Source organism: Danio rerio, chromosome 1 (genome assembly GCF_049306965.1).
Source record: "Danio rerio strain Tuebingen ecotype United States chromosome 1, GRCz12tu, whole genome shotgun sequence".
NCBI lineage: Eukaryota > Metazoa > Chordata > Actinopteri > Cypriniformes > Danionidae > Danio > Danio rerio.
The window spans coordinates 23,411,904-23,428,104 of record NC_133176.1 but is presented as its reverse complement, the minus strand read 5'-3'; the positions used below and the strand labels follow the sequence as shown (position 1 = coordinate 23,428,104).

Below are 16,201 nucleotides of genomic sequence, written 5' to 3'. Positions count from 1 at the left end.
CAGACGCTCGCTGTCATCCCTCTCACATCTCCTTAAGACAGCGCTTTCTGTTTCTCTATATACCACTGTTGTCTCTTTTAACTTCAGCACTTTCTGCTCTTCCTCGCTGTGACTTTTCATTGGTAGGTTGTATATAGTCTAATTTAATATATATTTCTTTAGTATAATATTTTTTTTTTACATTTTAAGTAATTCTTCTTTTTTTATTAAGTGTGTGTTATTTTTACAGTGTTTACTTTGCTAGCTTGCTAAGTTGTTATTCTTAAGGTGCAAGTTAAATGTTTGATTTGGTAATCTTCAATCAAGGTCTGATTATTTGCTTCTGTGTTTGATGTCTGTTGACATCAATTTGAGGACTTCAGCCACAAAATTGTTAACCACGCCCCTCTTATTGTTAGTTTGCAATGAGGAAATGATGCACAAAAAGAAAGCCCTGCTCTTTACTCAGTGTTCAGTTATAGTTGGAAGTACAGCAACATACTGAAATAAAGCCTATCAACAACATCTGGTTCAACACTCTAAGGTGATTGTCTTCAGAAAATGGTTGTGCTGATTGAAAGTTTCTCCACATTCCAATAGTAATGATTAAAGTAAATGATCTAAATGTTTTTATTATATGTATTTTTTATGCCAAGGCATAAGACTAAAAAACATTCATCCAATTAAAATTTGTCAGTCCAACAGTTCCCCTAATTCTTATTAGCCCAAACTGTCTGTCAGCAAATGTAGATTTGTACAGCTGCGAACCCATTCATGCAGATTCCCCATTTGCGCGTGCGCCGCGTTCACCTGCATGTGAGAAAGAGAGTGATACAGTGTTAAAAACAAATGCTGAATCCAAACTTATTAAATTCCTGAATCAATATTGGAGTTACTTTTGCATTTTATCTCTTGCTTGTTGTGGTCTGTGTTGGGTTGGCCAGCTCAGACAAGTTGAAAAGAAAACATCTCTTGGGTGTGATTTTGTGCCATAATTGTCCTGCTTAAATTCCATGCCTGTTTATACATAACCAGCTACTCCTTCACTTGTAAAGGAGATTCAGAGATTCTGGATGAATGGATTTTTTTTTTGTACAGTGCAATAGGGCCTCCCGTAGTGCCAGCTGTCATGCCCAAGGGAGCCAATTTCTATGAATAAAATAGCCATATCTTTAAAGAATCATCATGTAAATTTTACAAACGTTAAATTTGATCTAATTCATGATTTTTTCTTTTGGTATGTTTATTAATGAAATATTTTTGCCATGAAAATACCAGTTGTTGCTGACGGGGTGTTAAATAAAAATATATAATCACTGGTCACTTTATTAGGTACACCTGTCAAACTGCTTGTTAACGCAAATTTCTAATCAGGAACACAATGCATTTATCCGCCTAAATACAGTTTCAGGGAAACTAACAGTGCTGGTATTGCTTGATCTCAGTGCTGCATTTGACACGGTCGATCACAGTATACTTCTGGATAGGCTGAAAACTGGGTTGGGCTGTCTGGCACAGTCCTCAAATGGTTCAGATCTTACCTTGAAGGGAGGTTACTATGTCACTATAGGTGACCATAGGTCGAAATGGACACCCATGACATGTGGAGTCCCACAAGGCTCAATTCTGGCACCTCTACTGTTCAACCTTTATATGCTCCCTCTAAGCCAAAAAATGAAAAAGAACCAAATCTACCACAGCTATGCTCATGACACTCAGAACTACTTAATGCCTAATGACTTCAGCCCTATTGACACCCTCTGCCAAAACTTACTTTAGTTAAACAAAGAGAAAACTGAAGTCATTGCGTTTGGGAACAGAGATGAGGTTCTCAAAGTGAATGAATACCTTGGCTCTAAAGGTCAAACAACAAAATATATGCTCAAAAATCTTGGTGTGACTCTGGAGTCAGATCTGAGTTTTAGTAGTCATGTCAAAGCAGTTAGTTAATCAGCATACTATCATCTCAAAAACATTGCAAGAATCAGATGCTTTGTTTACAGTGCATACTTAGAGAAACTTGTTCATGCTTTTATCAGCAGCAGGGTGGATTACTGTAACGGCCTTCTAACAGGCCTTCCCAAAAATAGTCACACAGTTGCAGCTCATCCAGAACGCTGTGGCCAGGATTCTAACTAGAACCAGAAAAGCGGAACACATTACACCTGTCCTCAGGTCTTTACACTGGCTCCCAGTTACATTCAGAATAGATTTTAAAGTATTATTACTTGTCTATAAATCACTAAATGGCCTAGGACCTCAATACATTACAGATATGCTCACTGAATACAAACCTAACAGATCACTTAGATCATTAGGATCAAGAGTTCAGTCAAAGCAGGGTGAATTCGCCTTCAGCTACTATGCCTCTTGATGCTGGAATCAGCTTCTAGAAATGATCAGATGTGCTCCAACATTAGACACATTCAAAACTGAAAACACATCTGTTCAGCTGTGCCTTTACTGAATGAGCACTGTGCTACGCCCTAAAGCACTTTAAACTGCCACTGTGTATAAAATGTGCTCTATAAAAAAACTTTCCTTGCCTTACCTAGGCATGTAGACATGGTCAAAACGATGTGCTGCAGTTCAAACCAAGCATTAGAAGGTGGCAGAAAGGTGATTTAAGGCATGGTTGTTGGTGCCAGACGAGCTGGTCTAAGTATTCAGAAACTGCTGATCAACTGGGATTTTCATGCACAACCATTTTTAGAGTGTACAGAGAATGATCCGAAAAAGAGAAAATATCCAGTGAGTGGCAGATCAGTGGGCGCAAATGCCTTGTTGATGCCAGAGATCAGAGGAGATGGCCAGGTTGGTTACAGCTGATAGAAAGGCCACAGTAACTCAAATAACCACTTTTTACAACCGAGGTGTGCAGAAGAGCATCTCTGAATGCACATTCAGTGACATTCAACATTGAGGTGGATGGGCTACAGCAGCAGAAGACCACACCAGTCTCCATTCACCGCCTGGTTCGGCTCAGCTGCCAAAACTGACCGCTGTAGACTGCAGCGAATAGTCCGGACTGCTGAACGAATCACTGGCACTACCCTTCCTACACTCCAAGAACTGTACTCTTCCAGAGTGAGTAAAAGGGCTCGCAAAATCACTCTGGACGCCTCGCACCCAGCACCCTACCTGTTTGAACTGTTACCGTCTGGTCGGCGCTTCAGAGCACCAAGCACAAAAACAGCCAGACACAGAAAAAGTTCCTTTCCTCAGGTCATCTACCTCATGAACAGTTAAATATTCCTCTACTGTGCAATAAACATGTGCAATACTTTCTCATACGCACTTGTACACAGCACCTTATATCAATATACATTGCAATACTTTCTCCATTTGCATTTGTACACAGCACCTTATAACCTGTATATTTAAAACAAATCTGTACATACAATTCAACATTTAGATTTTTTTACTAACTTCATCTATTTAATGCTCTATTTAATGTTTATCTTCTTTTATCATATTTATTTTGTGTTGTCACATGTGCAATAAACATGTGCAATACTTTCTCATACGCACTTGTACACAGCACCTTATAACCTGTATATTTAAAACAAATCTGTACATACAATTCAACATTAGGATTTTTTTACTAACTGCATCTATTTAATGCTCTATTTAATGTTTATCTTCTTTTATCATATTTATTTTGTGTTGTCACTTTATATACACTGGAAGCTTCTGTAGCCAAAACAAATTCCTTGTGTGTGAGAAGCACATTTGGCAATAAAAGTGATTCTGATAAGATTCTGATTCAGGTGCCACTCCTGTCAGTTTAAAACAGGAAACTGAGGCTACAATTCGCACAGGCTCACCAAAATTGGACAATAGAAGATTGGAAAAATGTTGCCTGGTCTGATGAGTCTCGATTTCTACTGCTACATTCAGATGGTAGGGTCAGAAATTGGTGTCAACAACATGAAAGCATGGATCTATCTTGCCTGGTATCAATGGTTCAGACTGCTGGTGGTGGTGTAATGGTGTGGGGGATATTTTCTTGGCACACTATGGGCCCATTGGTACCAATTGAGCATCGTGTCAACGCCACAGCCTACATGAGTATTGTTGCTGCCCATGTCCATCCCTTTATGACCACAGTGCACCCATCTTCTCATGGCTACTTTCAGCAGGATAAAGGGCCATGTCATAAAGCAGACTTGTGTCTTGAACATGACAATGGGTACACTGTACTCAAATGGCCTCTACAATCATCAGATCTCAATCCAAAAGAGCACTTTTGAGATGTGGTGGAACGGGAGATTCGCACCATGGATGTGCAGCTGACAAATCTGTAGCAACTGCGCGATACTGTCATGTCAATATGAAGCAAAATCTCTAAGGAATATTTCCAGTACCTTTGTTGAATCTGTCACGGAGGATTAAGGCAGTTGTAAAGACAAAAGGGGTTCCAACGCGATACTAGTAGTACGAGATGTACCTAATAAAGTGCCCAGCGAGTGTATGATGATGATGATGTAAATTTTACATACACTAATGACCTGTGAATGTGTGCAATTTTTATGAATTTTGTAAAAAAAAAAAAAAAAAAAAAAAAAAAAAAGCTATGCGAGGAAAAATAAATGTTTTGTCATATGCAGGAATTTCAAGTAGGATTCATTTTAATTTACAGTTTCGGTTTGTACAGATTGATTAAAAATATTAACGCAGCTTTTGACTTTGGTGTTAAAGAGTTTTCAAATTAACACATTTCTAAAAATTGTAATGGAAAAATAAAAGACTTCAACTAATATGTATAAGTTTATTAATAATGCTTAATGTATAACTTTATATAAAATCTTATTTATTCATTAATTATTTCATTAACCAGCCTCGTACTAGTGGCTTAAAATGAGAAAAGGTAAATGAGATTTCCTATCAGTGTTAAAGAGTCTGTTAGCACATGACCCGAGGTCTTCACCAGCCGTACTCCCACTTATACACCAAACATAATGAGGTGAACAAGTGTTTACCCCGTCCTCTGCTTGTCTTTCTGTGTTTTCTTGGGTCAACGAAAGCGGTGATGTTTCTCTTCATTATGAAACTGACAGATTCAAAAGGCGCCTGCACTGTGACAGCTCACTTTCCAATTACCTCCTTCAGTTTTAACGAATTTTGCTTTCCGTCGACGCTGCTTGCAGTTGGGCGCCTGTTCATTAGGGGACCTCATATTCAGAGATGTGGGTTTCTATCATACGCACACACACACACACACTAATGGGCATGTACAGTAGATGGCAGCGTGTGATGTCTCCAATGGTGAAAATTATTCGCTGTGTTGTTTTGTTAACAGACGACTGGTTCCAGTGGTTGAGGAACAAATGAAGAGTTTGATCCTCATGCCGAAATGTCTTTTCAGCTTGAGGAAACTATTGGCAAATATGCCAGCAGTGCAGGACAATGACATGAAAAACAGCTGTTAGTGAAAGCTTAAAGATTAGTGGAATATGCTGGAAAAGATGTCAGGCATCTATAAAAGAATAGTTCCCCTATTTGAGTCAAAATTAAGTCACCCTCAATTAGTTGGAAACCTTAATGAGTTTCTTTTTTCAGTTCAGCTCAACAAAGATGTTTTAAAGAAAGTTGGTAAACAGTAGCTATAACCTATAGCAATTCTCACTTCACAGTGTGACTAAAATAATTAGAAAAATAATTATAGCTGCCTTAAATGAGTCAAATGAGCTTTTCTAGTCATCTTAACTTGGATCAATCAATTTGACCAAATTTTTTAATTAAAACTTTAAATAACTTAAAAAAAATGTTGGTAAAACTGAATAACCCCCACTGTAAAAAATGAAATGATATCCAGCCACAGTAAATATGGCTCATAAAAAAAAAATCACATAAAAAGTTTAGTTTTGCACATTCCTTAATTTTAAACTACAATTGTTACCCAACCCTACTGAAAAAAAATCCGCTTAAACCAGCCTAGGCTGGTTTTAACTGGTTGACCAGGCTGGTTTTAGAGGGGTTTTGGCCACTTCCAGGATGGTTTCTAGCCATTTCCAGCCTGGTCTTAGCTGGCCAGGCTGGGAGATGACCAGCTAAAACCAGCTTGACCAGCCTAGCCAGACCTGGCTGGTCAAGCTGGTTTTAGCTGGATTTAGCTGGTCATTTTCCAGCCAGACCAGCTAAGACCAGGCTGGAAATGGCTGGAAACCAGCCTGGAAATGGCCAAAACTCCTCTAAAACCAGGCTGGTCAACCAGCTAAAAATTAGCCAACCAGCCTAGGCTGGTTTAAGTGGGATTTTTCGGCAGGGAAGATATAGATTTCACTGTTTTCTTTAATTATCAAAGGAAAAACTAGCTATTTATTTAGTAAAGTTAGCAAAAATGTAAGGTTTAGTCAACTGAATACATTATTTTAAGATTCATCAGATTACCACGTGACGCTGTACCACGTGATCTGACTGCGCGCAATTTGAGGTGTAATATGAGGCTATTATTGTTATTTTTCAAATGTGTGATAAAACAACAATAATATTAGACCTATTTGTAGGTCTACTGTTGGTTAAAATGCTAAATTTTATATAGCCCTGGAACGGTGGACTTGAACAGACATTAAAATGTCCTGGTTGTTAATTCACACTAAAGTGATGACATCGTAATCCGCTTGTTAAGTATGACGTCACGCGAAGTGCCTTCCAGGTCCAACTGTTCAACTGAATGGGGAGAGTCATGACATGGTAATAAAAAATGTTTATAAAGCGATTTAATACTTTCCAAAATTACGATCGCAACATGTATGTCCATGCCTAATACCCAATGGCCAGAAAGTAATTAATTTTTTTATAAATTGATAAATTTTGGTATGTGTGATGCAGCAAGGCCAGAGATTGTTGTGTACTCTACACTCTCAGAAAAAAAGGTACAAAATTGTACCTTTTAGGGTACAAATGGCCCGTCACTGGGGTGGTACCCTTAAGGGTACAAATTTGTACCTCTATTTAAAGGTACAAAATTGTTCCTTCTACATTTGTACCCTTTAAGGGACAATTTTGTACCCCCACCGAAGGTACAAAAATGTACCTTTTTACATTATATAGCATTTTCAGGGTACTGACCCAGGCATTTTGATCCTTTGGTGACTGCATGCACAAATAAATAAATAAAATATTTTGGTTCGCAGATGTCCATTTTTATTTATTAATGTAGAAATATTTCATTACAACTCACAACTGAATGTGTCAAGAAATAAAATTACACAGTAAATATAAAGCAGACATGTAAAACAGTAATAAGAACAATTTAGAAAACAAATAAAAATTGTTCACTCACTGTACAGTATATAATCTACCCTTAATACAAAGACCACAAGAATACTGTTTAAGATTTATAAACACATTACACAGGCTACATCAAGTACTTCACTTTATAAAGTCCAAAGTATTTGTCTTTGGTCAGAATACTCAGTCATAATAAATAGTTTGTCATCAAAATTTTCTCTGTATTTCAGAATGAAGGCAATGTTTCTCTATAAATTGCTTCAACAGTGCAGAAAACCAAATACATCAGTAGCCTCTTCCTCAACACCAGTAGATTACTCCTCATCATCCTCAAGTGGAGTTGTAATTTGTTGTAACACAATATGTGTTTATGCTTTTGATAAACATGACATGTAAAGCACTCATATCTGGAAAATGTTCTTTGATAGTCATTAGGACCACAAGTTATTTAAAAATTTGCTTTATGCATGAATGAGAGCAGTGTCTGTGCTGGATTAACTTGATGATTGTGATTATCCCAAGAGCATGTAGAGAAACAAAAAACAAGGTTGATCACTCTGGTAACTGGAGTAGATCGAGGCTTGTCACCGTCCACCGTTCATTCAAAACATTCTACTGCAGAAACATCAAGGTGATCTTCTAATAAGATGGATATGTCAAAAATGTATATTCATCCACATCATTAGCCCGGCCAATCTCAATCCCATCAACTCTGAAGACTGCCGAGACTCGTCTTGTTAACACAGTTGTCCAGTCGGTGGTGTCCTCCTGTACTTGAACTGTTGGATGTGGTGAAGATGGTTCACTGTAAATGACAAAGCAATAATTACATTAATATCAGTCACTCTATCACTGATGAAGAGAAAATCAACATGCATAGAAAGTAAAATAATTAATATTCACAGATTTAAAAAAAAAAAGTATCACAGATTAAAAGACTAATATAAATTTCATTCATTCATTCAATTTCTTTTCGGCTTAGTCCCTTTATTAATCTGGGGTCACCACAGTGGAATGAACCACCAACTTATCCAGCATATGTTTTATGCAGCAGATGCCCTTCCAGCTGCAACCCAGTATTACGAAACATCCAGACACACTTATTCACACACACATTTATACACTACAGACAAATAAGCTTACCAAATTCAGCTATAGCGCATGTCTTTGGACTTGTGGGGAAACCGGAGCACTTGGAGGAAACCCTCACGAACACTGGAAGAATATGCAAACTCCTCACACAAATGCCAACTGACCCAGCCGAGGCTCGAACCAGCGACCTTCTTGCTGTAAGGTGACAGGACTACCCACTGCGTCATCCTAATATAAAGAATATCAAGAATTATAAAATGCATTTATAACAGCATATACTAAACAGAAAACAACATACGCACCGGAGCACAACGAAATGTTGAAGTGTCTCGCTTAACAAGGCTGGCAACATGAGAAGTGCTGCTGTAAAATCAATTCCTGGAACATAAGATGTGGCATACAAACAAATATGAAGGAATCCATACAAAGCTAGAATTTAATAATATTAATCAAGTGGAGAAAGTTTAGAAAGAGTACCTTAGAGTCAGGTCCATAGCATTCTTCAGTTGATCTCTCATCTTTCGATGAAAACCTAGAAAATAATTTTAAACACGTGGGTGTACATTTATTGTTGTTTGTAAGTAAAAACCTACAAATTTAAAATAGTATGTAAGCCATTAAAACCATGGTATAGATAATGAGACATACTTACATCTTGTAACTGAGCCATGCTTTCATATGACATGCCTTTATTGCTCTGATGCTGTTAGGCTGCATTATGTTGTTCAATCTTGTCCTGAAAGACAATTGGAAACTTCAAAAACTTCTGGAAAGCAATAAGATAAAGCAATAACTATTTATTTATAGTATTCTATTTATATATAAGTATAACGTTAAACGATAGTAAAGCACCAACAATTCTGGACATGAGAGTTTGTGGACACTCCTCAACATTAATGTAACTTAGACACTGAAACGAAGATATGTACAAGCATACACACGCCACGTTTGTAACTAGCCACGTTTACATAATCAGTCGCTTTGCCGGTGACAAAATTGTGATTTTTCTTCACAAAATGGCGGTGTATATAACCGTCTAAAATTACATTTCCGCGGTCAACCGTGGCTAGAAAATGGCCTCAAAATATAAAACATTATCGATAATTACAAATTCCAGTATTTATAACAAAAGGTTTTATATCAAGGTATATGAAGACTTCAGTCGCGCCAGCTCCGGGCCACACCGCACATTACTCACGGCCCGATTCCGGTGCACGGTTACGGCAGCGTCGGCTCGCTTCTGCCGCCGCATCTGGCCCGAGTAACGATACAGCAGACGGACTCGGGCAGGCGAGAATCTAGCCGCAACTGGCCCAAGTGTATTTTGCTATCTGGGTTGCGATTATATTCCGCCGTGGCAACTTTTATTAATAAAGCAGTAACGTAACGTAAGATATAAGGCGCGAATACGTAACATAGGCGATAAAGGGAACTTTTACACCGAGAAAACTAACAGCATATAGTACTTACCTTCTATAACGTTATGTCCCTCGGTGACTTCGATATCACATTGTATTAACTTCTTTAATAAGCTGCAGACATCTTAGCACTACATCCTGCAGGCCAACGTACACCAGCCAGCCCGGAGCACAAAGCGGGGGAAAGCCGAGACCAGAGAGTCAGACAAAATCAACAGAACACGGCTTCACATGTAAAAATGAGACAGAAAATATATCTTTAATACATTCTTACCTGAAAAGTGTGGACTCCAAAATAGACTTTTCTTTGAAAAGCGTGCGAAGTTCTGTGTAAACAGCCAGCATACTCGACCGACCGCCTCAGTAACAAACACTACTATAACGTCTCAACAAGCCAAATTCTTAAAGAGACAGCAACATCACCACCTGTATGAAGATGCTGTCACTCTGCATGGTTCTTATTCTACATCCCATATATACTATAGGGACTTAAACAGTAAGCAAAGACCAGTATTTACGTTTTTAATGATTAAAATTACATTTAATTATAAATTAAATTATTAACATTTTTGAGAAAAAATTTAATTTAAATACATGAAAAAAAATTAATTATTAAAATATTTAATTCAATCAATTTATTTATTTATTATATTTTTAAATTATGTATTTTAGTATTAATGTTTAGTATTAATACATTTAAAATAGTTTTATATAGTGTCTTGATCTTATCATGAGCTGAGGGTACAATTTTGTTCCTATAGGGAAACAAAATATATAATTGTACCTTTAAAGGTGCCAAATTGGTCCTTTACGGTACAATTTTGTATCCAAATGTGCTATAAAAGGTACAAAAATGTACCTTTTAAACCTAAATCTGGACATTTGTACCTTTATAGCCCATTTGGGTACAAAATTGTACCCTAAGGACCAATATGGGACCTTTAAAGGTACAATTATATATTTTGTTCCCTCTAGGAACAAAATTGTACCCTCATTGTACCTTTTTTTCTGAGAGTGTATGACTTTATATAAAATTAACTTTAATGTGTGATAGGAATAAAAAAGTGATCATAAACGAATGATTTCTCAACTCTTGGACCCGGAAACAGTATTACATACAGTACGTCACCAACACGTCACCACTTAACAAGTGGATACAACTATCCATAATTCTGAAGTTGAATTATGATGTTTGAGACATATGCTTGCCATTATTTTCACAATCAGACATTTCTCATTGTCAGATTCCCATTATATTCAACATTATACAGGCTAGAGTAGTTACACTGACACTAACATTTATTCTCTTGCACAACACTTTCTGTTCGCTATGAAAGAAAAAAACATCAATGCTTGTTGTAATCATAAGTTAACTTTAAAATGCAATATGATCATTTAAATGATGTTAGCGCCATCTTCACTTTCACTGCCGAGTGTGGTTCATGTCATGGCTGCCGTCACTTCGAGAAAAAAACAAACTGAACATTATTTACAACATTATTACCTGTAATTCACAGCCTATGCAGATTCTGTTCACTACGGTAGACATCATTGGCAGGAACGAGCGTTTCCTCTCAGTGCATCAGCTAACATGTGATTTTGCAGCCGCTAATATGTCATTACATTAAGAAAGAAATGATATACACCATTTAGAGATGTCCATGTTGCTGAGTAATGTTAAACAATGTGAAGACTTGTGAAACTGCCTTTATGCTTCTTTCCTACCATGAATATATAATTGGCTGAATCGAAGAAAAACTGATTTAAGATTGTGTATAGAGTCGAATCGAGATCACAATCTTTTTTCGATTTTTCGTGCATCCCTAGTTGTAACATTAGGTGCTATGGAGTGCTCAGAATCCTTTTTATTCAAGTTTAATACTTGTATATAACACCACGATTAGTTCCAGCTGAATGTGTAAATATCTGGCCAAAATATTCAAATCTTAGAATTATGCCAAAATTGTGCTTGGTCATCTGTACCAGTTATTTAGACATATTTTAATGAATGAATAGATTAAGAACACTTTTTAAGAAAGCCAAATCAGTTTTTATAACTAGTTGAAACATTGATTTAAGACAAAAAAGACACTTTTTTTGCTACTTTATAGTTTATGTAATATCAAAAAATGGTCACTACATGAATTAGCAAATGAGTCATTTTGGTCAACGAATTGAAAGCGAAGAAATCTCTTCGAATACTCCAATTCTCCACCACTAAATCGCAAGAATAAAAGAGACACCACCTTTGCATATACATTTAGGCAACTGACTGAATTGGATCCTTTACATAGACATGGCTGAGTAAAAGAATATATCTTGATCTTGTGTTATGGAGGTTTTTTTAGTGAATGATGGGGCAGCAAACCTGAGAGAAATAAATGCATAATGTACTATATGATTATGAAATTTGTTGCCCATGAAACTTCCAACATGTTTAACAAGTCTTTTTACTTTGAATAAAAATGTACAGAATATTTGTAAAAAGAGCGAATGCAAACGTGCCGTGTGTGTGTGTGTCACTGTATCATAAAGATTTATTACTTTGAAACTGCTCATTAACATGTAGACTGGACTTACTCAGTCAAGCAGAGAATTAAAATCCCTAATTGTGCTGTCATCTCTCTCTCTCTCTCTCTCTCTCTCTCTCTCTCTCTCTCTCCTTCCATGTTTCTCCAACTCACATTCTCATCCTCTCTTTTTTGTCTGTTTTGTGTCCAATCTCTTCCTTTGGACCTCTATCTTTATCTCCTTCATCTCTGCGTTTGTCTGTTTACCATTCTCTCGTTTTTCTCTTGCTTTTTCTCTGCTCTATATCTTTATACTTCTGTTTATCTGCAGAATGACTTTCTGTCTTACTTTCCCTCTCGTTCCTTCTTCAGTATCTCAGCCTTTTTCACTTTTTCATTATCTGTCTGGCCTCATCCCTAATCTCCGCCTTTCACTCTCCATCTGTTCTTCTTGTGTAGTATCCAGGTCTTTATCTCACTCTAACTTGATGTATTTGTTTAGTCCCTGCGCTCCTTGGGTCATTGTGGGAAATTCTTGCACTTCATTGTCATAAAAATGTAAAGGAATGAAAAGAAAAAGGAAATAAATAAAAATTATGTGATAATAATTAACCCCCCTGCTATTTTATCATCAAAACATTATCTGTTTAATAGGATCACATGTCATTTTACATCTACATAAAGCTTTTACAAATGTTTGTTTGTATTATTAGATAGTCTTTTGAAATTAAATATTTATATATAAAAAATAATATATTATATTTACATTTTTAAGAATGTCACACACATATTGAATATATACAGTGGGTACAGATATATTCAGACCCCCATACATTTTTTTTATTATATTATATTGCAGCCATTTGCTAAAATAATTCATTCATTTATTTTATTTTCAGCTTACTCTCTTTATTAAGCTGGGGTCGCCACAGCAGAATGAACCGCCAACTTATCCAGCATATGTTTTACACAGCGGATGCCCTTCCAGCCACAACCTAACACTGGGAAACACCCATACACTCCTGCATTCACACACATACACTACGGCTAATTTAGCTTATTCAATTCACCTATAGCAGGGGTGTCCAAACTTGTGTCCTGCAAAGTTTAGTTCCAATCCTGTCCGACACACCTAGGCTAGCTAATCAAGATTTTAATAGGCTTTCTAGAAACATTCATGCAGGTATGTTGAGGCAAGTTGAAGCTAAAGTCTGCATGACACCAGCCCTCCAGGAATGAGTTTGGACACCCCTGACCTATAGCATATGTCTTTGGACCGTGGGGGAAACCAGAGCACCTGGAGGAAACCCACGCCAACAAGGGGAAAACATGCAAACATGCCACACAGAAATGCCAACTGCTCCAGCCAAGGTGCGAACCAGTGACCTTCTTGCGGTGAGGCGATCGTGCTACTCACTGTGCCACCATGACGCCTTGCTAAAATCTTTTAAGTTCATTTTAGTCCCTCATTAATATACACACAGCACCCCATATTGACAGAAAAACACAGAATTTCAGTTCTGTCAGGTTCGATGGTAAACGTTGGTGGACAGCCATTTTTAGATTTCTTCAGAGATGCTCAATTGGGTTAAATCAGGGCTCTGGCTGGGCAAATTAAGAACAGTCACAGAGTTGTTTTGAAGCCACCCCTTCTATATTTTAGCTGTGTGCTTAGGGTCATTGTCTTGATGGAAGACAAACCTCCAAAGCTCAGATACACTCCTGTGAGAGTGAGAGCTGGGTGGGTAGGCTCCTGAGTCGGGAAAGATTTTTGGGTGGTGAAGACTCCTGCATGAGAGGGTGTGAGGGGGGGGGGGGGGGGGGGGATTGGGGCTAGGGCATGAACTCCTGCAGGAGTTAGAGATGCAGCAGAATAATCAACGCTGAAAGAAGACAGTTAGCAGAGAAAACTTGACGCTGAAAGAAGAAAATAAATTAGTAGAGGAATTTAAAGCTGGAGGGAGAGGGGATTGGGATGTTGTAGTGTAAGGATAAGGAGATAAGTAAAGAGATGGAAGAGGGGGGTAAAAAGGTAGTGGAAGCACTCAACACTGTAAAAAAGTTGGGTGGTGAGCGATGGGAAGGCGAAGCATAGTAGTGCTTGGAAAACAGAAATGAAGGGAAAAAGGGGTGCAAAAGCTAGCGAAGTGGCACCAATACTAGATAGAGGTTTAGTGAGGAATAGAGGCAGGGTCGAGCTCGAGCCCTTATTCTGAAGTATGGCATTAGCTGGTTAGATGGATAAAGAAGGTTAGATGAGTGTCAAAGGCAAGGAGTAAAATGCTAGGAGAAAACAGCAGAAGCACTCGACGCTGGCAGGGGGAACAGAAAGATGAGGTGATAGGTGAGGCTCTTGCGAGAGCCAAAGCTCGTGTTGACTTCTGTGGGAGTCTGAGCTTAGGGTGATGTTAAGATGGAGGAAGGAGGTTAGATGAGAGTCAAAGACAAAAAGAAAGTGCTAGGAGAAAACAGTGGAAGCACTTAACGCTGGAAGGGGGAACAGAAAGGTGAGGTGGTAGGTGAGGCTCTTGTGAGAGCCGAAGCTGGTGTTAATTCCTGCGGGAGTCTGAGTTTAGGGTGATGCTAAGATGGAGGAAGGAGTTTAGATAGCAGTCAAAGGCAAGGAGTAAAGACCTAAGAGGAAACAGCAGAAGCACTCAAGGCTGGCAGGGGGAACAGAAAAGTAAGGTGATAGGTGAGGCTCTTGCGAGAGCCGAAGCTCATGTTGACTAGTGTGGGAGCCTGAGTTTAGGGTGATGTTAAGATGGAGGTGTAATTTCTGAAAACGGAGGGACAGGTTTTGGCCAGGGGTCTGCTTCTAGAGCCAACAACCAGAATTTCTGGAAAGAAAAACGAAAAGAAAGCAATTTGGTTTGTAACATGGCACATGTTCAGAAGACATAATAAATAGTTTTTCGGCTGACGTCAAAATAAGCGGCATTAAAGGTGGTGAGTAGGAATGCCTTTGTTTATGCATTGTAGTGTGGCTACCTTAATCTGTAATTATTAGATAGTATCCATTTGTCAAAGAATTTGTGAGTTGCACTGCTTATGGAACTAATGCTTGACATCTTGAAGGGTGGGGCAGAGAATGGTCCAATTATAAAGAGGTTGTCGACCATCTTGTTTAATAAGATGATCGACAGTCTCGGATTCTGCAGCTATAGAATGTATGTGGAGTGTAATAGGTTGGATGAGGGTCAGCTTCTAGAGCCGGCTGTCAAGATCTCTGAAATGAGAAACAAGAGAGAATCAGAAAATAATTTTTACAACATGATACATGTACGGTAGGCACAATGAATTGTTTTAGCTGATATCCATGCGAGGTGTCTTAATGATTGCATGCAACTGTGAATGAAAGCGCTTTTTTTAATGCATGGTGTTATAGATTCGTAGACGCAATACATAGATGGAGGAGGTGGGCATTCATCCCCCCACAGGAGGGCAGATGGATGGAGAGCTGAAGATATGACTCGTGGCTTGTCTGGTGGTCCTGGAAGTGATAGTGGAGTGGAGTTTAAACCCCTTAGTAATATCGAAATGTTTAAAAATGCAAATGTATCAAAAACAGAGTCGATGGATGAAACGTTACTCCATTTGTCCTCCTCCCATTCATAGCAGTCAAGTGGGAAGTTTGTTCCTTTGCAGTTTTCACAACCGACTTGCTAAAATAAACTTGCATATGACACTTTTATGTATGGAGATACTGTATGAGTCGCTATGGCATATTACGAATGGAGTTTTATGCTCAATGGGATGTATATTATATGTTAAGAAGTTAAATGGCCATTGGATGAGGCAGTTTATTTATTTTATTTATTTACTTATTTATTTATTTATTTTTATTAAATTATTTTATTTATTTTAATTAATTAATTATTATAATTTATTTGTTTATTTATTTGTTTTTTATATCCACTGCCAACATCAAGCCCTGAACTTTAAAAACGATGTCACCACTTGACA

The 16,201-nt window shown here is 37.9% G+C and overlaps 1 long non-coding RNA gene across 3 annotated transcripts; it reads right to left on the bottom strand.

The window, feature by feature from the left end:
- Positions 1-7,105: 7,105 nt before the first annotated feature.
- Positions 7,106-10,105, bottom strand: LOC137495488 (uncharacterized). 3 transcript variants are annotated; one of them, XR_011015314.2, is made up of 7 exons: positions 10,000-10,105; positions 9,778-9,863; positions 8,960-9,043; positions 8,785-8,839; positions 8,610-8,685; positions 8,359-8,535; positions 7,106-8,020 (listed from the first exon to the last, which is right to left on the bottom strand). It is a non-coding gene; the product is annotated as an uncharacterized lncRNA (long non-coding RNA). The 3 variants fall into 3 exon arrangements; XR_012406133.1 differs by lacking the exons at positions 9,778-9,863; positions 10,000-10,105 and adding an exon at positions 9,164-9,668; XR_012406137.1 differs by lacking the exons at positions 9,778-9,863; positions 10,000-10,105 and adding an exon at positions 9,506-9,668.
- Between the last annotated feature and the right edge of the window lie 6,096 nt (positions 10,106-16,201).